General features: G+C 43.1%; 1 protein-coding gene across 1 annotated transcript in view; it reads right to left on the reverse strand.

Annotated features, from left to right (window-relative positions):
• The window catches only part of xylt2 (xylosyltransferase II), a 324,124-nt gene that overhangs the window by 199,683 nt on the left and 101,444 nt on the right, over window positions 1-22,997 (reverse strand). The window lies entirely within an intron of this gene.

Here is a 22,997-nt window from a genome sequence, read left to right on the forward strand (position 1 = left end):
GCTGAGTTTCATAAATAATCATTTTTTAAATTTATTTGTTCATGGGATATGGGCATTGCTGGCTAGGTCAGCATTTATTGCCCATTCCGAATTTCTCTTGAGAAGGTAGTGGTGAGCTGCCTTCTTGAGCTCCTGCAGTCCATGTGGTGTAGGTACATCCACAATGTTGTTAGGGAGGGAGTTCCAGGATTTTGACCAGCGATAATGAAGGAATGCAATTTAGTTTCAAGTCAGGATGGCGTGTGACTTGGAGGAAACTTGCAGGTGGTATTGTTCTCATGTACCTACTGCCCTGTTCTAGCTGGTAGAAGGGTTTGGAAGGTGCTGTCGAAGGAGGCTTGGTAAGTTGCTGCAGTGCATCTTGTAAATGGTATACATCCTGCCACTGTGCGTCAGTAGCAGAGGGAGTGAATGTTTAAGGTGGCGGATGAGGTGCCAATCAAGCAGGTTGATTTGGATGGTGTCAAGATTCTTGAGTGTTGTTGGAGCTGCACTTATCCAGGCAAATTCTATCACACTCCTGACTTGTGCCTTGTAGATGGTGGACATTCTTTAGGGAGTCAAGAAGTGAGTTACTCTCCACAGAATTTCCAACCCCTAACCTGTTCTTGTAGCCACAGTAGTTATGTGGCTGGTCCAATTCAGTTTCTGGTTAATGGAAACACCCCTGGATGTTAATAGTGGGGGATTTAGGGATAGTAATGCCATGGAATGTCAAGGGGAGATGGTGAAATTCTGTCTCGTTGGAGGTGGTCATTGCCTGGCACTTGTGTGGCGCAAATGTTACTTGCCACTTATCAGCCCATGCTTGAACATTGTACAGGTCTGGCTGTAGATGGACACGGACTGCTTCAGTACCTGACCAGTCGAGAATGATGGTGAACATTCATCTATGAATACCCACACTTCTGACCTTATGATGGAGGGAAGGTCATTCGTCAATCAAGATGGTCAGGCCTCAGACACTACCCTGAGGAACTCCTGCAACAATGTCCCGGGACTGAGATGATTGATCTCCAAAAATCACAACCATTTTCCTTTGTGCTAGGTATGACTTCAACCAGTGAAGAGACTTCCCCTGATTCCCATTGACTTCAGTTTTGCTCGGGCTCCTTTGATACCACACTTGGTCAAATGCTGCCTTGATGTCAAGGGCAGTTGCTCTCACCTCACCTTTGGAGGTCAGCTCTTTTGTCCATGTTTAGATCAAGGCTGTAATGTGGTCAAGAGCTGAGTGGCCATGCCAAAACCCAAACTGAGTGTCAATGAGCAGGTTATTGCTGAGTAAGTACCGCTTGATAGCACTGTCGATGACACCTTCCATCGCTTTGCTGATGATCAAGAGTAGACTGATGGGGTGGTAATTGGCCAGGTTGGATTTGCCCTGCTTTTTGTGATCAGAACATATCTGAGCAATTTTTCACATTGCCGGTTAGATGCCAGATGTTGTAGCTGTACTGGGACAGCTTGGCTAGCGGTGCAGCTAGCTCTGGAGCACAAGCCATCAGTACTTTTGCCGGAATGTGGTCAGAGCTCATAGCTTTTGCAGTATCCAGTGCCTTCCTTCAGCCGTATCTTGATATCAAGTGGACTGGGTTGAGCTAGCTGAAGACTGACATCTGTGTTGCTGGGGACCTCAGGAGGAGGTCAAGATGGATCATCCACTCAGCAGATCTGGCTAAAGATGGTTGTAAGTGCTTCAGCTTTGTCTTTGCACTGATGTGCTGGGCCCCCCCATCATTGAGGATGGGGATATTTGTGGAGCTGTCTTATCAGGTTAGTTGTTCAATTGTCCATCACCATTCATGACTGGATGTGGCAGGACTGCAGCGCTGATCCATTGGTTGTGGGATCACTTAGCTCTGTCTACCACATGCTGCATCCATTGTTTGGCATGCAAGTAGTCCTGTGTTGTCGCTTCAACAGATCGACACCTCATTTTTAGGTATGCCTGATGCTGATCCTGTCATACCCTTCTGCACTTTTTACTGAACCAGAGATATTGCACCTTGTATAAAAAACATCTGATAATAAGCTAATTCTGCCCTCATTTACCCAAAGTAGTTGAAACCATATGTAGGGGCACTAGCACCGCCCAGCAGAGATCAAATAACTAAGTGCTGCCCAGGAATTAAACATGGGACCTACACAATCTTTATAAGTGTAGGCTGTGGCTCAAACCCACACCCTTATGACTCAGGCATAAGTCCCACTTCAGAAACTTGAGCACACAAACATCAAGGCTGACACTCCAGTATGGAACTAAGGGAAGTGTTGTCTTTTGGATAGGTCATTAAACTTCCCTCTTAAGTGAACATAAAGATCCTATGGCACTATTCTGAAGAAGAGCAAAGGAGTTAACCTGGCCATTTTTTATTCCTCAATCAACAGCATAAAAAAATGATCTGGTCATTATCATTTTGATGCTTGTAGGATCCTGTTGTGTACAAGTTGGCTACCAAAGCACTTACCTTCTCACCACATTGCCACCTTATTTTACCTTAGAGCAGGCTTTACACAAATTTTCAGTTTTTCATTCTAGAACAATAAGACATCAAACTGATCTAGCTGTACTGTAAAAATTTTACTTAAGTTATTTGTCACATCAAAGTCATGGAGTATGGGAGAGAAGGTGGAAAAGAGAACTAAAATCAAAAACATTGGAAACAATTGTTCCTCAGGGGACATGAAATCTTTACCTTTTATCCAAATTAACAATTTCTTGAAGTTGACAAGTGCTAAATATTTGACAATCTCTGGAGGTCTACTCAAAGCTGGTTATGTAAGCTATACCAATTTGACCTGAAGAGAGGGGCTCCCACTGAACATGGTACTTATGGCTGCTTTTGTGTGTGAATCTGGATGATTTGAATATCAGGGTAATGTTTAACTTTTGTTACGAAATCAATTATTTGTGTGTCCCGTGTTCTAAATTAGCAGACTATGGAGATTGTAACATTTAAGGTACAGGATATTCCACTGCTTGTTACATTTGTTCCTGCCTAGTGACAAGGGTTACGAGGAGGGTTACGAGGAGGGTTACAAGGGTTACATCCTCTTTGAGTGATGTGAATAGTCACCAGATCAGTTCAAGGGTCAGTGAACAGCAGTTCCTGGGAGTCAGTTTTTAGCCAGTCAGTTTTAATCAGAGAAGAAACATCCCATAGAGATGGACAAGGGAGGTGGATAGGGAGAGGTCCCAAAAGGAAGTCCCGGGTAAGAGACAAAGACAGGGGACAGAAATAGGTCTCACTTAAGTTAAGAAAAAAAAGCAGAGAAACAGGCACCAATTAGAAAACAGCTTGCGGGGAGCTGACTTTAATTGAAGTGAGTTAGGGAGAAGCCCTGGTAATTGAAAAGGGCTCAGAAGAAGCCCTGAAAATCCGAGTAGACAGCCAAGGGTTGGTGACTCCGTGCTGCAGGCTGTTGGGGCAAAGGTACCCCTTTGGAGCAGTGGTGTTCTGCTTGGCACAACTGAAGAGCTGAAATTGTGCTTTTAAGTTGATGCTTGAGTGTACTCGGGAACCCAGGGGAACAGAATCTAGGAAGGAGAGGTTGAAACACCCGTTGTTGAAGCCATCCAAGTTGGAGTGTCTTTTGGAGAGAATTCCAAGGTAAGATCTTCGAAGGTGAAGACTGGAAACCCTCGTCAGAGAGAGCTTCAGTGAGATTTGTGACTAACGTTGGCGAAGGTTGTTCAGAAATGCATGGAATCTGTTTTGGTCGCATCTGTCGTTCATTGTGTAGTATGGTGTGCCTGACTACAGTTTGCCTGTTAATTCACACGTACCTCATACTTAACCTAAGTGCTAGAGTATAATATAGATATCGTAAATTGTCTTATCTTTCTGATTTTGTACGAATAAGTTTATTTTTGTTTGCTCAAACCCCAGGGAATCTTTATTCTATTAGCAGGTGTCTTAAATCTCAAACTTTATCATAAACAAAACATCATTGGTCCCTAACCGATCTCACCAACAACTTGGAAATCTGGCCAAGGATCATAACATTTTCCTATATTACACAGGATTACACAGAATAATGAGAAGAGGTATGGAACAGTTTTAACATCAATGTGTGTTCTCATGACAGGTGGGGAGAAAACTAAAAGGGAATGATTGATTCTCTACTCTGTGCTTACACAAGAACAAGTCATTTAAACCTGAATTAAACACCATTAAGAGCTCATGGCAAGATAATGAGGAAAAAAGAAATAATAAGAAATACAGCACAGTTAATGCAGGCAATATCCAAGGCACTTCATGGACGAGAAAGGTGTAAATCAGTAAACAATAAATCAGTGGACGTCAACAAGATTGGTGAGCAAGGTTCAGTGTGAGACTAGATACCTGTGGAAGAGTGTGTGTAGGGGCCAGACCAGGAGGTCAGTAACAGGGGACTGGAAAAGTTGAATCCAGAGCTGGCAAAAGTGTGGGTAGAAGCTTTATGAGTGGTGGGTCTTAAGTGAGAATGGATGTAAGTGATGTTGGGAAGGGAAATGGAGATTCTTTATGACTGATCAGATACTGGTTTTGAAGCTACGTTCAGAGTCAAATGGAACACAGAGGTTATTTAGCATTGGGTTTAGCCTGAACATGCAGTTGGAAGGAGTAGGTGTTCCGGGTCAGGATACAGAATTTATGTCACAAGCCAAATAAGATGGCTGCAGCCTTCCCACTCTGTGTCCAGACTGGGGGATATTTTTAATTAACCAAGTCTTGCAAACTGTTACCTGATCAGTTTCAGCATAACTTCAAATCTCCAACCAAACAGACGGTGATTGAATTGGAGGTTCAGCAATTTAACAATGAACTGATATCGTCAGAAGGTTGTGGGCTCAAGTCAAAATGCAAAGAATAGAGGATCAAGGCTAATAGTTCAGGGCAGTATTGAGGAAGATCCTAAATGGCAACTATACTGTCCTCCTATACACTGCTCCGCCCTGCATCATCACTGTTAAATGTTGAGTCTCGTCCCACTGTAACTTACTCCAATATATTTAACCCAAGACCTCAAAAATATGGTATGTCTGCCTCACCTTTCTCCTGCAATACAACAGGGAGTATCAGAATCAGAAACTCATAGCGTCAACCACATAATTTAGGCTATTACGTCAAAGCTGCTGTTTTTCCGATGGGACGTTAGTCTGCTCCCTCAGATGGATGTAAATGATCCCAGGTACTTCTCAACAACAATGACATCCTCTTGCATGTATGTAGTGACTTTAACAGAGTAAAATGCCCCATGATGCTTCAAATGAGGTGAGATGAGAGTGATTGCCCTTGACTATGAGGCAGCATTTAACCAAGTGTAGCAACAAAGAAATCTAGTAAAAGTGAAGTCAATGGGAATTGAGGAAAACTATTCACTGGTTGGAGTCATACCTAGTCGAAAGGAAGATGAAATAAAAACAGAAAATTCTGAAAATACTAAGCAGATCTGGAAGCATCTGTGGAGAAAATAATATTTCAGGTCATGGCCTTGTATCAGTACAAATGAAGATGGTTGTTGGTAGCCATTCCTCTTCGCCCAAGGCATCACTGTAGGAGTTCCTCAGGGTAGTGTCCTAAGCCCAATCGTCTTCAGTTGCTTCATCAATGATGTTCCTTCCATCATAAGGTCAGAACTGTGGATGTACACTGATGATTGCACATTGTTCAGTGCCATTCACAACTCCTTACATACTGAAGCAGTCCATGTACATACGCAGCAAGACTTAGGCAACAGTCAAGCTTGGACTGACAAGTGGTAAGCAACATTCGCACCATGCAAGGTGGCACTTCCAATAGTGCAGCACTCACTTAGTACTGCAGTGAACTGTCAGCCTACATTATGTGGTCTATGAACACATGACTCAGGTGGGAATGATACTTACCTTTTTTTATTCATTCATGGGATTCGGGCTTCGCTGGCTGGGCTAGCATTTATTGCCCATCCCTAACTGCCCTTGAGAAGTTGGTGGTGAGCTGCCTTCTTGAACTGCTGCAGTCTATATGGTGTAGGTACACCCACAGTGCTGTTAGGAAGGGAGTTCCAGGATTTTGACCCAGCGACAGTGAAGGAACAAGGATATATTTCCAAGTCAGGGTGGTGAATGACTAGGAGGGGAACTTCAAGGTGGTGGTGTTCCCATTTATCTGCTGCCCTTGTCCTTCTAAATGATAGTGGTCGTAGGTTCGGAAGGTGCTGTCGAAGGAGCCTTGGTGAATCCCTGCAGTGCATCTTGTAGATGGTATACTGCTGCTACTGTGCATCTGTTTGTGGATCTGGTGCCAATCAAGCGGGTTGCTTTGCCCTGGACCTGCCACAGATGATCCCTGTTAGATTGCAGGAAAAAGGGTGACACAAGTGAGGAATACCACATTTTTGAGGTCCTGGATTGAGTGTATTAGAGTAAGAGACAGGGGGACCAGACTCAATTTTTAACACAGTGAGGATCCAGGGAGCAGCAGCCAATGACCATCACCAACAAGAGAAAATCAAACCATCTCCCCTTGACATTCAACAGCGTTACTATCACTGAAAGCCCCACCATCAATATCGTGGGGGTTACCAATGACCAGTAACTGAACTGGACCAGCTATATAAATACTGTGGCTACAACAGCAGATCAGAGATTGAGAATTATGTGGCGAGTAACTTACCTCCTGACTCCCAAAGCCTGTCCACTATCTACAACACACAACTTCAGGAATGTGATGGAATACTCTCCACTTGCCTAGATGAGTGTTGCTCCAATAATACTCAAGCAGCTCAACACCATCCAGGACAAGGCAGTCTGCTTGATCAGCAGCCCATTCACTACCTTAAACATTCACACCCTCCACTACCTGCGTGCAATGGCAGCAGTGTGTTCCATATGCAAGATATACTGCAGCAACTCACAAAGCTTCCTTTTCCACACCAGCAACCTCTATCGCCTAGGACAAAAGCAGCATATGTATGGGAACACCACCGCCTGCAAGTTTAAATCCAAGCTACACACTACCCTTACTTGGAACTATATCGCTATTCCTTCGTTCTCATTGGGTCAAAATCATGAAACTGCCTTGCTAACCGCATTGTGGGTGTACTTAGAAGTTCAACAAGGTGCCAGTTAGGGATGGACACCAAACGCTGGCCTTGCCAGCAATGCTCACATCCCATGAAAGGATAAAAAAATTTGATGCCATCAGCATACATGTGGAAACTAAAACTGTGCCTTCAGTTAATGTTGTTGAGGGGCAGTATGAAGAGGAGAAATAGCAGGGTTCAAAAATAGGTCCTTGGGAAACACCAGAGGTAACCATGTGGGAGCAGGAAGAAAAGCCTTTGCAGATGATTCTCTGGTTGTGATTAGATAATAAAAATGGAACCACATGAGAGAAGTCATAAGAACATAAGAAATAGGAGCAGGAATAACCAACTAGAGAACAGGCCATCCTAGACTGGGTATTGTATAATGAGAAAGGAATAATTGGCAATCTAGTTATGCGAGGCCCCTTGGGGATGAGCAGCCATAATATGATAGAATTCTTTACCAAGATGGTAAGTGACATAGCTGACTCTGAGACAAGGGTCCTGAATCTTAATAAAGGAAACTACGATGATATGAGATATTGCAAGTTGGCTATGATGGATTGGGAAACGTTACTTAAAGGGATGACAGTGGATAGGCAATGGCAAACATTCAATGCGCACATGGGTGAACTGCAACTATTGTTTATTTCTATCTGGCACAAAAGTAAAATAGGAAGGGTGGCCAAACCATGGTTTAAAGGGAAATTAGATGCATGGAAGAGGCATACAAACTGGCCAGAAAAAGGCCTGAGGATTGGGAGCAGTTTAGAATTCAGCAAAGGAGGACCAAGGGATTGATTAAGAAGGGGAAAATAAGAGTACGAGAGTAAAAACTGACTGTAAAAGTTTCTATAGTTATGTGAAGAGAAACAATGTTGAAGACAAATGTAGGTCCCTTACAGTCATAAAGAGGGGAATTTATAATGGGGAACAAAGAAATGGCTGACCAGATAAATACATACTTTGGTTCAGTCTTCACAAAGGAGGACATACATAACAAACCAGAAATGTTGGGGAACACAGGGTTTAGTGAGAGGGAGGAACTGAAAGAAATCAGTATTAGTAGGGAAATGGTGTTGGGGAAATTGATGGTATTGAAGGCCAATAAATCCCCAGGGCCTGATAATCTACATCCCAGAGTACTTAAGGAAGTGGCCCTAGAAATAGTGGATGCATTAGTGGTCATCTTCAGAGATTCTATAGACTCTGGAATAGTTCCTACAGATTGGAGGGTAGCTAATCTAACCCCACTATTTAAAAAGGGAGACAGAGAGAAAACAGGGAATTATAGACCAGTCAGCCTGACATCGGTAGTGGGGAAAATTCTAGAGTCCATTATAAAAGATTTAATAGCTGACCACTTGGAAAACAGTGGCAGAATTGGACAGAGTCAGCATGGATTTACAATAGGGAAATCATGCTTGACAAATCTACTGGAATTCTTCAAGAATGTAACTAGTAGAGTTGATGAGGGGGAGCCAGTGGATGTGGTTTATTTGGACTTTCAGAAGGCTTTCGACAAAGTCCCACATAAGAGATTAATGTGTAAAATTAAAGCACATGGGATTGGGGGTAGTCTATTGAGATGGATAGAAAACTGAGATTAAAAACAAAAAACTGCAGATGCTGGAAATCCAAAACAAAAACAGAATTACCTGGAAAAATTCAGCAGGTCTGGCAGCATCGGCGGAGAAGAAAAGAGTTGACGTTTCGAGTCCTCATGACCCTTCCACAGAACTGAGTGAATATAAGGAGAGGGGTGAAAAATAAGCTGGTTTAAGGTGGGCGGTGGGGGGCGGGGGGGGAGTTGGGAGAGGGGTAGTGTGGTTGTAGGGACAAGCAAGCAGTGATAGGAGCAGATAATCAAAAGATGTCACAGACAAAAGAACAAAAGAAGACAGAGGTGTTGAAGGTAGTGATATTATCTAAATGAATGTGCTAATTAAGAATGGGCCCCAGCTATGCCTGTCTCTTTATGGGGTATGTGGAACATTCTTTGTTCCAGACCTACTCCGGCCCCCTCCTACAACTCTTTCTCCGGTACATCGATGATTACTTCGGTGCTGCTTCATGCTCTCATCGGGATCTGGAAAAATTTTATTAATTTTGCTTCCAATCTCCACCCCTCCATCATTTTCACATGGTCCATCTCTGACACTTCCCTTCCCTTCCTTGACCTCTCTGTCTCAATCTCTGGTGATAGACTGTCCAACAATATCCATTACAAGCCTACCGATTCCCACAGCTACCTCGACTACAGCTCCTCACACCCCGCTTCCTGCAAGGACTCCATCCCATTCTCTCAGTTCCTTCGCCTCCGTCGCATCTGTTCTGATGATGCTACCTTCAAAAACAGTTCCTCTGACATGTCCTCCTTCTTCCTTAACCGAGGTTTTCCACCCACGGTCGTTGACAGGGCCCTCAACCGTGTCCGGCCCATCTTCCGCGCATCCGTCCTCACGCCTTCTCCTCCCTCCCAGAAACATGATAGGGTCCCCCTTGTCCTCACTTATCACCCCACCAGCCTCCGCATTCAAAGGATCATCCTCCACCATTTCCGCCAACTCCAGCATGATGCCACCACCAAACACATCTTCCCTTCACCCCACCGGCGGCATTCCATAGGGATCCACTCCTCCATCACCCCCTACTCCTCAACCCCCACCTGTGGCACTACCCCATGCCCACGCAAAAGATGCAACACCTGCCCCTTCACTTCCTCTCTCCTCACTGTCTAAGGGCCCAAACACTCCTTTCAATTGAAGCAGCATTTCACTTGCATTTCCCCCAACTTAGTCTACTGCATTCGTTGCTCCCAATGCAGTCTCCTCTACATTGGAGAGACCAAACGTAAACTGGGCGACTGCTTTGCAGAACACCTGCGGTCTGTCCGCAAGAATGACCCAAACCTCCCTGTCGCTTGCCATTTTAACACTCCACCCTGCTCTCTTGCCCACATGTCTGTCCTTAGCTTGCTGCATTGTTCCACAGAAGCCCAACGCAAACTGGAGGAACAGCACCTCATCTTCCAACTAGGCACTTTACAGCCTTCCGGACTGAATATTGAATTCAACAACTTTAGATTTTGAACTCCCCCCTCCATCCCCACCCCCTTTGTTTCTTCCCCCTTCCTTTTGTTTTTTCCTATAATTTATATAGATTTTTCTTTTCCCACCTATTTCCATTATTTTTAAATCTTTTATGCCCCGCTAGTCTTTCCACCCCACCCCCACTAGAGCTGTACCTTGAGTGCCCTACCATCCATTCTTAATTAGCACATTGGTTTAGATAATATCACTACCTTCAACACCTGTGTTCTTTTGTTCTTTTGTCTGTGACATCTTTTGGTTATCTGCTCCTATCACTGCTTGCTTGTCCCTACAAGCACACCACCACACCCCCCCAACAACTTCTCTCCCCCCCGCCACCTTAAACCAGCTTATATTTCACCCCTCTCCTTATATTCGTTCAGTTCTGTGGAAGGATCATGAGGACTCAAAACGTCAGCTCTTTTCTTCTCCGCCGATGCTGCCAGTTCTGCTGAGTTTTTCCAGGTAATTCTGTTTTTCTTTTGGTTAGAAAACTGGTTGGCAGACAGGAAACAAAGAGTAGGAATAAACGGGTCTTTTTCCGAATGGCAGGCAGTGACTAGTGGGGTACCACAGGGATCGGTGCTGGGACCCCAGTTATTCACAATATATATTAATGATTTAGATGAGGGAACTAAATGTAGTATCTCCAAATTTGCTGATGACACAAAGCTGGCTGGGAGGATAAGCTGTGAGGAACATGCAGAGATGCTTCAGTGTGATTTGGACAAGCTGAGTGGGCAAAGGCATTGCAGATGCAGTATAATGTGGATAAATGTGAGGTATCCACATTGGTAGCAAAAACAGGAAGGCAGATTATTATCCGAATGGCTATAAATTGAGAGAAGGGAACGTGCAACGAGATTTGGGTGTCCTCGTACACCAGTCGCTGAATGTAAGCATGCAGGTGCAGCAGGCTGTAAAGAACGCAAATGGTTTGTTGGCCTTCATAGCGAGAGGATTCGAGTACAGGAGCAGGGATGTCTCGCTGCAATTATACAGGGCCTTGATGAGACCAAACTTGGAATATTGTGTGCAGTTTTGGTCTCCTTATCTGAGGAAGGATGTTCTTGCTATAAAGGGAGTGCAGCAAAGGTTTACCAGACTGATTCCTGGGATGGCAGGACTGACATATGAGGAGAGATTGAGTTGGTTAGGATTATATTCACTGGAGTTCAGAAGAATGAGGGGGGATCTCATAGAAACCTATAAAATTCTAAAGGGCTAGACAGGGTGGGTGCAGGAAAGATGTTCCTGATGGTAGGGGAGTCCAGAACCAGGGGTCACATTCTGGGGATACGGGATAGACCATTTAGGGCTGCGATGAGAAGAAATTTCTTCAGCCAAAGAGTGGTGAGCCTGTGGAATTCGCTACCACAGAAAGTAGTTGAGACCAAAACATTGTATGTTTTCAAGAAGGAGTTAGATAGAGCTCTTAGGGTGAAAGGGATCAAAGGATATGGGGAGAAAGCGGGAGCAGGCTATTGAGTTGGATGATCAGTCATGATCATAATGAATGACGGAGCAGGCTCGAAGGGCCAAATGACCTACTCCTGCTCCTAGTTTCTATGTTTAACCAATCCTCAATCCATGCTAATACATTACCCCCAGTACCATGAGCTCCTATCTTGTACAATAACCTTTTATGTGGCAACTTATCGAATACCTTCTGGAAATCCAAATACTCTACATCTACCTGTTCCCCTTTATCAACTCTGCCTTTTATATCCTCAAAGAACTCTGGCAAATTTGTCAAACATGATTTCCCTTTCACAAAACCATGTTGACTCTATTTGATTGCATTAAGCTTTTCTAAGTGTCCTGCTATTTAATAATGGACTCTAGCATTTTCCCAACCACAGATGTTAGGCTGACTGGCCTATAGTTTCCTGCTTTTTGTCTCCCTCCCTTCTTGAACAGGGGCATCACATTAGTGGTTTTCCAATCCGCTGGGACCCTCCCAGAATCCAGTGAGCTCTGGAATATTTCAACCAATGCCTCCACTTTCTCTGCAGCCACTTACTTTAAAACCCTTGAATTCAGGCCATCAGGTGCTGGTGGCCTGTCAGCCTTTAGTTCCATTTGTTTGTCAAATACTTTGTCCTTCATGATAGCGACTGTTACAAGATCTTTTCTCCCAATAGCTCCTTGCTTACCTGATATCTGTGGAATGTTTACAGTGTCCTCCGCCATAAAGACCGTTGCAAAATATTGGTTTAAATTAACTGTAATTTCCCTGTTGCCCGCTATCAATACTCCAGTTGCATCCTCCAAGGGTTCCACACTCACTTTAGCTACTCTCTTTTTATATACCCGTACAGATTCTTGCTGTTTGTTTTTATATTTCTTGCCAATTTACTTTCATAATCAATTTTCTCTATTTTCATTAGCTTTTTAGTCAACTGCTGCTGGTTCCTAAAAAATTCCCAATCCTCTGGACTACCACTGGTTTTCACCACTTTGTATGCCTTAGTTTTTGGTTGGATACTCTCCTTGACCACCTTTGTTAACCATGGGTGGTTCATCCATCTCATCGAATCCTTCTTTTTGACCAGGATAAATTTTGCTGAGCGTTATGAAATATCTACTTAAATGTCTGCCACTGCTCATCCACTGATCTTCCCCTTAGTCTATTTTTCCAGCCCACATTAGACAACTCCTTCTTCATACGTCTCTATTTGCCCTTTTTAAGTTGAGGACACTGGTTTGAGACCCGAGTTGCTCACCCTCAAACTGAATTTCAAATTCTACCATGTTGTAATCGCTACCCCCTAGAGGATCCTTAACTACGGATCTCTTATTAGTCTTAACTTATTACACATTACTAGATTTAAAATAGCCTGTTCCCAGGTAGGTTGCGCAACATTTTACTCTTAAGAAACAATCTCTGATGCACACTACAAATTTGTCTTCTGTGTTACCCCTGCCAATCAGGTCTCCAGTTAATAAGCAGATTAAAATCACCCATGATAATTATAGCGCCTTTCTTACACGCCTCCATTATTTCCCAATTTATATTTTGTCCTACAGTGAGGCAACTCTTAGGGGGTCTATAGATGACTCCCAGCCGTGACTTCTTCCCCTTGCTATTCCTTATTTCCACCCAAAATGATCCCACATCACGATATATTGCATTTTTCTCACGACTCACCATCGCACCGATACCTTCCTTTACTAACAAAGCTACGTTGCCTTCTTTTTTTTTTGCCTATTTTTCTGGAACATCGAATACCCTAGAGTATTGAGTTCCCAGTCTTGGTCACCCTGCAACCACGTCTCTATTATAGCTATCAAGTCATATCCATTTATTTTTGTTTGTGCTGTCATCTCATCTATCTTGTTACAAATGCTGCGTGCATTCAGATAAAGAGCCTTGAGCTTCGACTTTTTACCATTATTACTCATTCTGGTTCTAATTCCTGCTGCACTCTTCTGTTTATATTTTCTGCCCCTTCCTGTCACACTTTGATTATCATTTGCCTCTTCACTAACCTGCATCTCCGCTCTCTCGTTTCTTGAATTTTTAAACTTCCCTACCATTTAACCCTAACCCCCACTAATTAGTTTAAAGTTCTATCTGCAACCCTAGTTATATGATTCACCAGGACACTGGTCCCAACATGGTTCAAATGAAGCCCGTCCCAACTTAACAGCTCTCTCCTTCCCCAGTACTGGTGCCAGTGCCCCATGAATTGGAACCCGTTTCTCCCACATCAATCCTTGAGCCACACATTTATCTCTCTAATCTTATTTACCCGACACCAATTTGGACATGGGTCAGGTAGTAATCCGGAGATGATTAACTTTGTGGTTCTGCTTTTTAATTTAGCCCTCAGCTGCTTATAGTCCCTCAGCACAGCATCTTTCCTAGTCCTACCTATGTCGTTGGAACCTACGTGGACCACGACAACTGGATCCTTCCCCTCCCACTCCAAGTTCCTCTCCAGCACAGAAGGGATGTCCTTAACCTTGGCACCAGGTAGGCCACACAGCCTTCGGGGCTCTCTGTCTTTGCTGCAGAAAACAGTATCTATACTCTTAACTATGCTATCCCTTATTCTACTACATTTTTCTTCTCTTCTCCCCCCCCACCAACTTGAATGGTGCTCTGTATCACGGTGCTGTGGTCAGTTCGTTCATCCTCCCTGCAGTCTATGCCCTCGTCCACACCGGGAGCAAGAACCTAGTACCTAGTGGGCAAGGGCACCAGCTGAGGCTCCTCCAAAGCTAAATTCTGGATCCATATACCTGCCTCACTCGCAGTCACACTCTCCTGTGCCTGACCATGGACCAAATTTGATGTAATTAATCTAAGAGGTGTGACTGCCTCCTGAAACACAGTGTCCAGGTAACACTCCCCCTCCCTGACGTGTCGCAGTGTCTGCAGTTCAGATTCCAGCTCATCAACTTTGAGCCAAAGTTCCATAAGCAGCCAACACTTGCTGCAGACGTGGTCACCATGAATCACACTGGCGTCCACCAGCTCTCAAATACTACAGCTGCAACATATCAACTGCCCAGCCATCTCTATTCTATTTAATTAATTAATTTGGATGTTAAATATTTTAAAAGTGAATTTCTTGACTGTATTCTTCAGCTGTAATAACGTCTTCTGATTTAAACCACTTGTTCAATCAAAAGAGACATGGAAGAGATACCCACCAATCACCTATTTTCCCTCGGCGTTGACAGGTACGAACAGGTTGAAGAGGCTCTCTGCTGCTGGTTTTTTATCTCCTGTCCCCGCTGCCCTTCTCATGCAGGTCTGCTCTCCATGTGCTGGGCCTCCCTCCCTGCCGCCAGTTTTTATCTCCCGCCACCGCTGCCCTTCTTTCACAGGTCCGCTCTCTGTGTGCTTCTGGCTCTCCTCTCAATGTTTTAAACTGTAAAAATCTAAGCTCTCCTCTCACTGTTTTAAAATGTGAAAATCCCTGCTCTCCTCTTTCAAAATGTGAAAATCCCGGCTCTCTTCTTTTAAAATGTGAAAATCCCGGCTTGCCTCTCGCGGTTTTAAACTGTGAAAATCCCGGTTCTCCTTTTGTTGTTTGAAACTGAAAATCTGGCTCTCCTCTCGCTGTTTTAAACTGTAAAATTCCCGGCTCTCTTCTCGCTGTTTTAAATTGAAAAAATCCCGGCTCTCCTCTCACTGTTTTAAACTGTTCCACCCTGCTTGACAGCAGTGGCAAGATGGTGTGATCAACCATGTCAAAAACTTCAGAGGAGCTGAGGAGAATGAAGAGAGATAGTTTATCATGGTCACAGTCACCTAACTTGTCATTTGTAAATTTATTAAGAGCTGTTTTGGCACAATGGCACAGCTGGCAACAAGAAGTAACATCATGCTCAAGGACCTTGGAGAATAAAGGGAGGTTGAAGATAGTGCAGTTGTTTGCGAGGACAGTGGGTTTAAGGGTAGCTTTTCAAAGAGGAGCAGCAGCATTCTTTCTGGTGTGTCATGGCCACTATTTATCCAGAGACCACCATCATTAGATAAAATTATCTGTTCATCTTGCTTATTGATGGGATCTTGCTGTGCACCAATTTGGCTGTCATGTTTCCCGCATTACAACAGTGAAAACATCTCAAAACTACTTCATTGGTTATAAAACATTTTCTTAACTGTCCAGATTTTGAAACGCATAGTATATGCAATACATATTCTTTATCATTTCCAGTGGCCTGTTCTCCTCTCGTAATTTTAGTTGGTCTGATAAAAATGCTCTCTTATCTCCGAAGGGGACACACACACTAGTTTTAGCTTGTGTTTGGTGCTCTGGTACAGACATATTCTCAAACAGCCAGCTGATGAAAGCTGATACAAAGTAATTCTAGCACAGGACAAACAGGAAAATAAATTATGCTTAACTTTGTTTCAAAGATCTCCACCTGAAAATGTAAGTTTGTCCAAATTCTCCTGTAGCCGCTTAACACCTTCCTCACAACACATTCCTGCCTCGCTTTGTATCATCTGCAAACTTGAAAATATTACATTTGGTCCCCACATCCAAATCACTGATACATATTGTGAACAGCTGGGTCCCACATACTGATCCTTGTGGCACCCCACTAGTCACAGTCTGCAAACGCAAGAATGATCCGTTTATTCCTACTCTTTGTTTTCTGCCTGTTAGCCAATCCTTAATCCATGCCAGTATACTGCCTCCTATCCCATTTGCTTTAATTGTGCTAATCAACCTCCTGCGGGGGACTTTCTCAAAAGCATTCTTAAAGTCCGAGTATACTACATCCATCGACTCTCCTTTATCAATTTCGTTATTAACATCCTCAAAAAACTCCAATGTGTTCGTCAAACATGATTTCCCATTCACAAACCCATGCTGACTATGCCCAATCAGATCATGATTATCCCCAAGTATCCATTTATCACATCCTTTATAAAAGATTCTAGCATTTTCCCTACTACTGGTGTACGGCTAACAGGTCTGCAGTTTCCTGTTCCCTGTTTTCTCTCTCCCTTCCTTCTTAAATAGTGGGGTGACATTTGCTACCTTCCAATCTTCAGGAACCATGTTTTTAGTTTTTGAAACCCTGATAGACCCAATCCTGAAAGGGAATTTACACATGGATGAAGGGGCCATGGCGGAGGTATTAATGAATACTTTGCATCCATCTTTACCAAGGAGGTAGATACTACCCAGGCCATGGTGATGGACAAGGAAACTCTGTCACTGGAAGGGTTCAAAACTGATAAGGAGGAAGTGTTGAATAGACTGTCTGCACTTAAAGTTGACAAGGCACCAGGACCGGATGAGATGCATCCAAGGATATTGAAGGAAGTGAGAGTAAAAATTGCAGGGGCACTAACCATAATCTTTCAGTCTTTCCTAGACTCATGGGTGGTGTCAGGGGAGTGGAGAATTGTAAATGTTCAAAAAATGTTATAAGGATAAGCCCAGCAAATACCAACCAGTCAGGTTAACTTCAGTGGTGGGCAAGATTCTAGAAACAATTATTCGGGATAGAATTAGCAGTCACATGGAAAAATATGGGTTGATAAGCAAGAGCCAGCATGGATTTCTAAAGGGGAAATGTTGTTTAACTAACTTGCTGGAGTTTTTTGAAGAGGTAGCAGAAAAGATTGATGAAGGTAAAGCTGTTGATGTACTGTACATGCACTTTGAAAAGGCATTTGATTCAGTGCCACACAACAGACTTGAGAGAAAAGTTATTGATTATGGAATAAAAGGGACAGTAGCAACATGGATACAAAATTGGCTGCAAAATAAGCAGAAAGTAATAGTCAATGCATTTTTTTTAGTCTGCAGGAAGGTTTGCAGTGGAGTTCCCCAGGGGTCGATATTGGGATCCCTGCTTTTCCTGATACATATTAATGATCTAGATCTAGGTAGGCAGGGGACAATTTCAAAGTCTGCGGATGATATGAAGCTTGGGAGTGTTGTGAACTGTGAGGACGACGGTATGGAACTTCAAGAGGACATAGACAAGTTGGTGGAGTGGGCAGATAGGAGGCAGATGAAGTTCAATGCGGAGAAGTGTGAGGTGATGCATTTTGACAGGAAGAACATGAACAGACAATATAAAATAAGGGGTGGAATTCTGAAGCTGGTGCAGGAGCAGAAAAACTTGGGCATATATGTGCATTGATCATTGAAGGTAGAGAGATGGAGAGAGCAGTATATAAAGCATATAATAACCTGGGCTTTATTAACAGGGGCATAAGTATAAGAGCAGGGAGGTTATGCTGAATTTATATAAGACCCTCGTTAGACCTCAGCTGGAATATTGTGTACAGTTCTGGGCACCAAATTATAGGAAGGATGTGAACACATTGGAGAGTGTGCAAAAGAGGTTTACAAGAACGGTCCCAGAGATGAGAAACTTCAGCTATGAGGATAGGCTGGAGAAGTTGGGAAAGTTTTCCTTGGAGAAGAGAAGGCTGAGAGAAGACTTGATAGGAGTTTTCAAAATCACGAGGGGACTGGACAGAGTGATAGGGAGAAGCTGTTCCCACTGGTAAAAGGATCAAGAACGAGAGGGCACAGATTTAAAGTGACTTGAAAAAGAAGCAAATATGACATGAGAAAAACTTTTTCACATGAGTGGCTCGGGTCTGGTCTGCACTGCCTGAAAGTGTGATGGAGGCAGGTTCAATCGAGGCAGTCAAGAGGGCATTAGATGATTATTTGAATAGAAACAAGGTGCAGGGGTACGGCGAAAAGGCAGGGCAATGGCACTAGGTCATAATGCTCATTTGGAGGGCCAGTGTAGACATGATTGTCCGAATGGCCTCCTTCTGAGCCGTTAGGATTCTGTGATCTTTACTCTGATAACAATAACCTACTGGAAAATCAGTGTGGGAATACCCTGTCTTCAAGGATCTGCAGAAATCTGCTTTATCTCTACGCCAGGGCTATCCCAACTTTTTCCTTCGTGGGCCATATGAGTGAAAACTGAGAGCCAAAGGGTGCCAAAAAAATTTAAATCGCTGTTCCCATTAATATCTCAGCTGCTGATATAATAGATCTTAGTGTTCTGAAGAGGGCCAATTAGCTCAGTTGGCTAGACAGTTAGAATACAGACCAGATTAATGCCACACTACAGGGTTTTTGATCCCTGCTCCGGCTGAGGTAGTCAGGGCCTGCCTTCTTGCTCTACCCGTAGTAAAAACTCATGGCACTTTGCCATGGTTAGTGAGAAATTGCCAACAACCTCACTTCAGCAGAGAATGCAAGGAGAAAAGGTGTTCTGATATAGGATTTCTGCACCAATGAAGGAACAAAGCTATGAACGCTCTTTCCAAGCCTTCAGGATCAGGAAATTCAAACAGGGCAAAGCAACAAATGAGAAATATAAGCACTGATAGGGTTGAGTTGCCTGGGCTTCAGGATCTAGACTGCCAGGGTTTAAGGAACAGCATGTGGCCTCAGTTCTTACCAAAGTTACAAGTGACAACCTTTGTGACTGTAACAAAGGTAAACTTTCCCTCCTGTCCTTCTGCAGCCTTTGAAACAGTTGACCACAACATCCTCCTCCAATGCCTCTCCACTGTCATCCAACTGGGCAGGGCTGCTCTCATGAGGTTTCATTCTTATCTATCTAATCATAGTCACTTGCAATGGCTTATTTTCCTGCTCCCACAAAGTTACCTATTGTGTCCCCACAGTACCTATCCTTGGCTTCCTCCTATTTCTCATCTACCTGCTGCCCCATGGTGACATCATCCCAAAAGCACAGCGTTTGTGTTCACATGTATGCTGATGGCACCCAGGTCTATCTCACTATGTCTCTCTCAACCCCTCCGCTGTTGCTAAATCATCAGACTGTTTATCAGACATACAGTGTTGAATGAACAAAATTTCCTCCAATTAAATATTGAGAAGACTAAAGCCATTGTTTTCAGTTCCTGCTCCAAACTCTGTTCCCTAGCTACCGACTCCATTCCTCTCCCTGGCAACATTCTGAGATTAAGCCAGACTGTTCGCAATCTCAGAACATTTGATCCTGAGATGAGCTTCCGAACTCATATTCATGATTTCAGTAAGGCCACCTATTTCCACCTCCTTAACATTGCATGACTTCAGCCTTGCTCAGCTCAACTGTTGCCTTCGTTACAGGGGTCAAAATAATCTTTTTTTTAGGGCTCTTCTTGAGATTTTCTCAAGGGCTACTTTTTGATTCTCAGGGGCTAATTTGTGATTTTCAGGGGCTCTTTTTCATTCTCAGTAACTCACTAACTTACAAACTCATTACCTGGTTTGCACTTTTTTGGGGTTTCCTTCTTTACATAGAAATACCATTACAAATATATATTAAATCTTTAACTTGGAAACATCAGATAACAGATGGTTTGATTCACTTATACTTCACATTTCAATAATTTTTTTCCCAAGCTAATGTACCTCCTCACATGATCATCTGTGCTTTAATGAAACATCGATTGAAAACCCTTAGCACAGCTGCACCCGTTACATTAAAGACACATGACACTTTGTAGGGGCGGTTACCTCACTAAATACTCCCCAATGCCATACTTATTACAACGGACTATGAAAGGCTGTACAGAAACAGTCAGAGGTATGCTGCCTGTCTGAAATCATGGAATGTTACAAAGCAGAATGAGGCCGTTCAGACCAACATGCCTGTGCTGGCTCTTTGAAAGAGGGTATCAAATTAGTCCCCACTCCTGCCTCCTCTTGCCCCATGGCCCTGCAACACTTTTTCCTTTGAATATTTATCCAATTCTTTACACTTTGCTGCATACTATTCTAGTAATGACTTACTAAAGTCTTGCTAGAGGTGGAATTAAAAAGTAAGTCTTACAATCAATTTAAATAAAATACAAAAAAACCCAATAAGTTCAAGCAAAAATTCACCAGTAGCATGGCAGCCAACAGCACCACTATCGATTCACCAGGCAACTATAACTTCCTTGAGATTGCCTATTGCTTAAACCACTCATCACTGCCTTCCATTCAGAAATCCTTCAAAACACCTGCATTTCCAAATGCAGCTCCTGCTCCACACTACATAGAGGGACAAAATCAATAGTTCTCATGAGAATGTCTCTACAGGCCAAGTTGTCAGTGTCTTTATAGGATTTGAAAGCAAGACAATAGAATTCACTCAGGTCCACCATTTCTCTATCTTCTCAGCCTGTGTCTGCCCCTCCTGCTTCTGCTGCTTCCATCCCCTGAACCTGAGCCAGAGCACAGCCCTAACCAGCACCCAAGGCTGCTGACCTTAGATGAGCGTCGCTGAGTGTGGTCTCCTACTGCTTCTTGCTATCCTGCTCTCCCTCACCCAGGTTCAAGCTCAGCATGATGATAGCAGTGGGTTCAGCCAGAGTAACTGCTCCAACTTCTCCATTCAAAAGTCCCTCTCTCCAACCCTTGCTGCTCCTCCAATGATAGACTCTGTCTCTTGAAACTGACCAGCAGTGGGAGAGTGGGGGCCTGTGATTGGAGGAATTCACACATTGAGCATGAGAGAGACAGAATTCGTGATTGGAGGAGAGCAGCTCCTGGTTTTGCCTCTCCCACATACAGGGTTGATTTTTCTCTCATTTATTGTTCCTGTCATTGATTTTTCGCATTCTTTTTGTGGGCTGTCAACTTTGAATTCATCCACTGCCTTGTGTATTTACCTCTATACTGGACTATTCTTATGCACATACCCACATTCTATCTTCCATAAGCTTGAGAACATTCAAAACTCTGCTGCCCTTGTCTTCACTCGCAGAAAGTCCCATTCCCTTTTAAGAACTTCAGAAATAGGAGCACAAATAGGTCATTTAGTCCTTCAAGCCTGGTCCACCATTCAATGAAATCAATGGCTATTCTTCTACCCCAACATCATTTTCCTGCACTATCCATGTATCCCTTGATGTTTTTAATATGTAGAAATCTATTGATGTCTTGAAAATACAAGAAGTTTTCATTCCTACGCTTGCTGACCAACATTGCCTCCTGGCAAGCAACATCCTGATTCTAGAGTTCTCATCTTTGTTTTCAAATCCCTCCATGGTCTTGCATGTCCCTATCTCTGTAATTTCCTCCAAACCTACAACCCTCCAAGATACTTACACTCTTCTAATTCCAACCTCTTGTGCATTTCCAATTATAATTGCTGCATCACTGGTGGCTGTGCCTTCAATTACCTAGGCTCCAAGCTCTGGAATCCCCTCCCTACACCTCTCCACCTTTATAACTCACTTTCTTCCTTTAAAACACTTCTTAAAAACAACCTCTGACCACACTTTTGGTCATCTGACCTATTATTTCCTTATAAGACATAAGATCATACTTTGCTTTGTAATGCTCTTGTAAAGCGCCTTGGGACATTAAAGGTGCCATATAAATATAAGTTGTTGTTGTTAGTGCTGTTGCATTGAACTCATCTGACCATGGCTTGTGACAGTTATATCAGAGGATTATGGTTTCTGGTACATTATTCAATTCTGCTGTTTGTACCAATGAGGAGAATGATTCATCAATGAAGGGGGGGCTCTACTTAGGGTTCGGCAGGATGACCACCCTAATAAATATTGAGGTGGTGTGTTGGTGGAGGAAATTTAATAATCTGGCAGCTGATAAGTTTAGCCAGTAGAGATATCAGCTGAGAAGATGTGTTGTAATGTCAGAGATAGACCATATAACATTATTAATATGCAGAATCTGGGCTTTTTCTAAGCCAATGAACACCCTGTTGTACCAAACTTGCTCCCATTGCACCTCCAATAAGAGGCAGCAGGTGCAGAGTGGTTAAAGAATAAAGACAAGTAAAATGAATATCCCTTTAAAAAAAAGAGGGGAAAATAGTTATAATCAAGCAAGATGAGAGAAAAGGGGAACATTTAAAATTGAGAGGAAATAAGGGAAATATGGAATAACAGTGTGGACACAGGCAAAATAAAGAATTTTATTTTAAAATGAATATTTTATTAGCTCAGAATTTAAGTTAGAATAATAAATTTATTCACAATGTCCAAATGGATTTTTTTGCCAAGTGCTCTGTTTGTGTCGCAGCAAATGAGCTGAACACAGACAAAACCATTAGGGGTTTGGTGTGGGATTGGTTTTTGGATGATAATATAAATAATACAATTACTACCTCCATTTCAAGTTATTTTTAACTATTTAATGTGTTATAAATGCAAGATTAATGAGTTGTGAGATTAATTACAACTAATCTTTCAATCACTTAGCCCCAGTCACTAAATTCAATGCACCTTGGAGATTGAGCGGGGAACATTTCATCTGGTCACTTTGGATTTGAACCCAGGTCAGGGAGTGCTTGATACTGTCAGTCAGTTTGTGAAATAATGTGTGTTCCCATACTGCAGCAAGAAAATCTCTCATCTAATTGAGC

This window comes from Carcharodon carcharias, chromosome 22 (assembly GCF_017639515.1).
Source record: "Carcharodon carcharias isolate sCarCar2 chromosome 22, sCarCar2.pri, whole genome shotgun sequence".
Lineage (NCBI taxonomy): Eukaryota > Metazoa > Chordata > Chondrichthyes > Lamniformes > Lamnidae > Carcharodon > Carcharodon carcharias.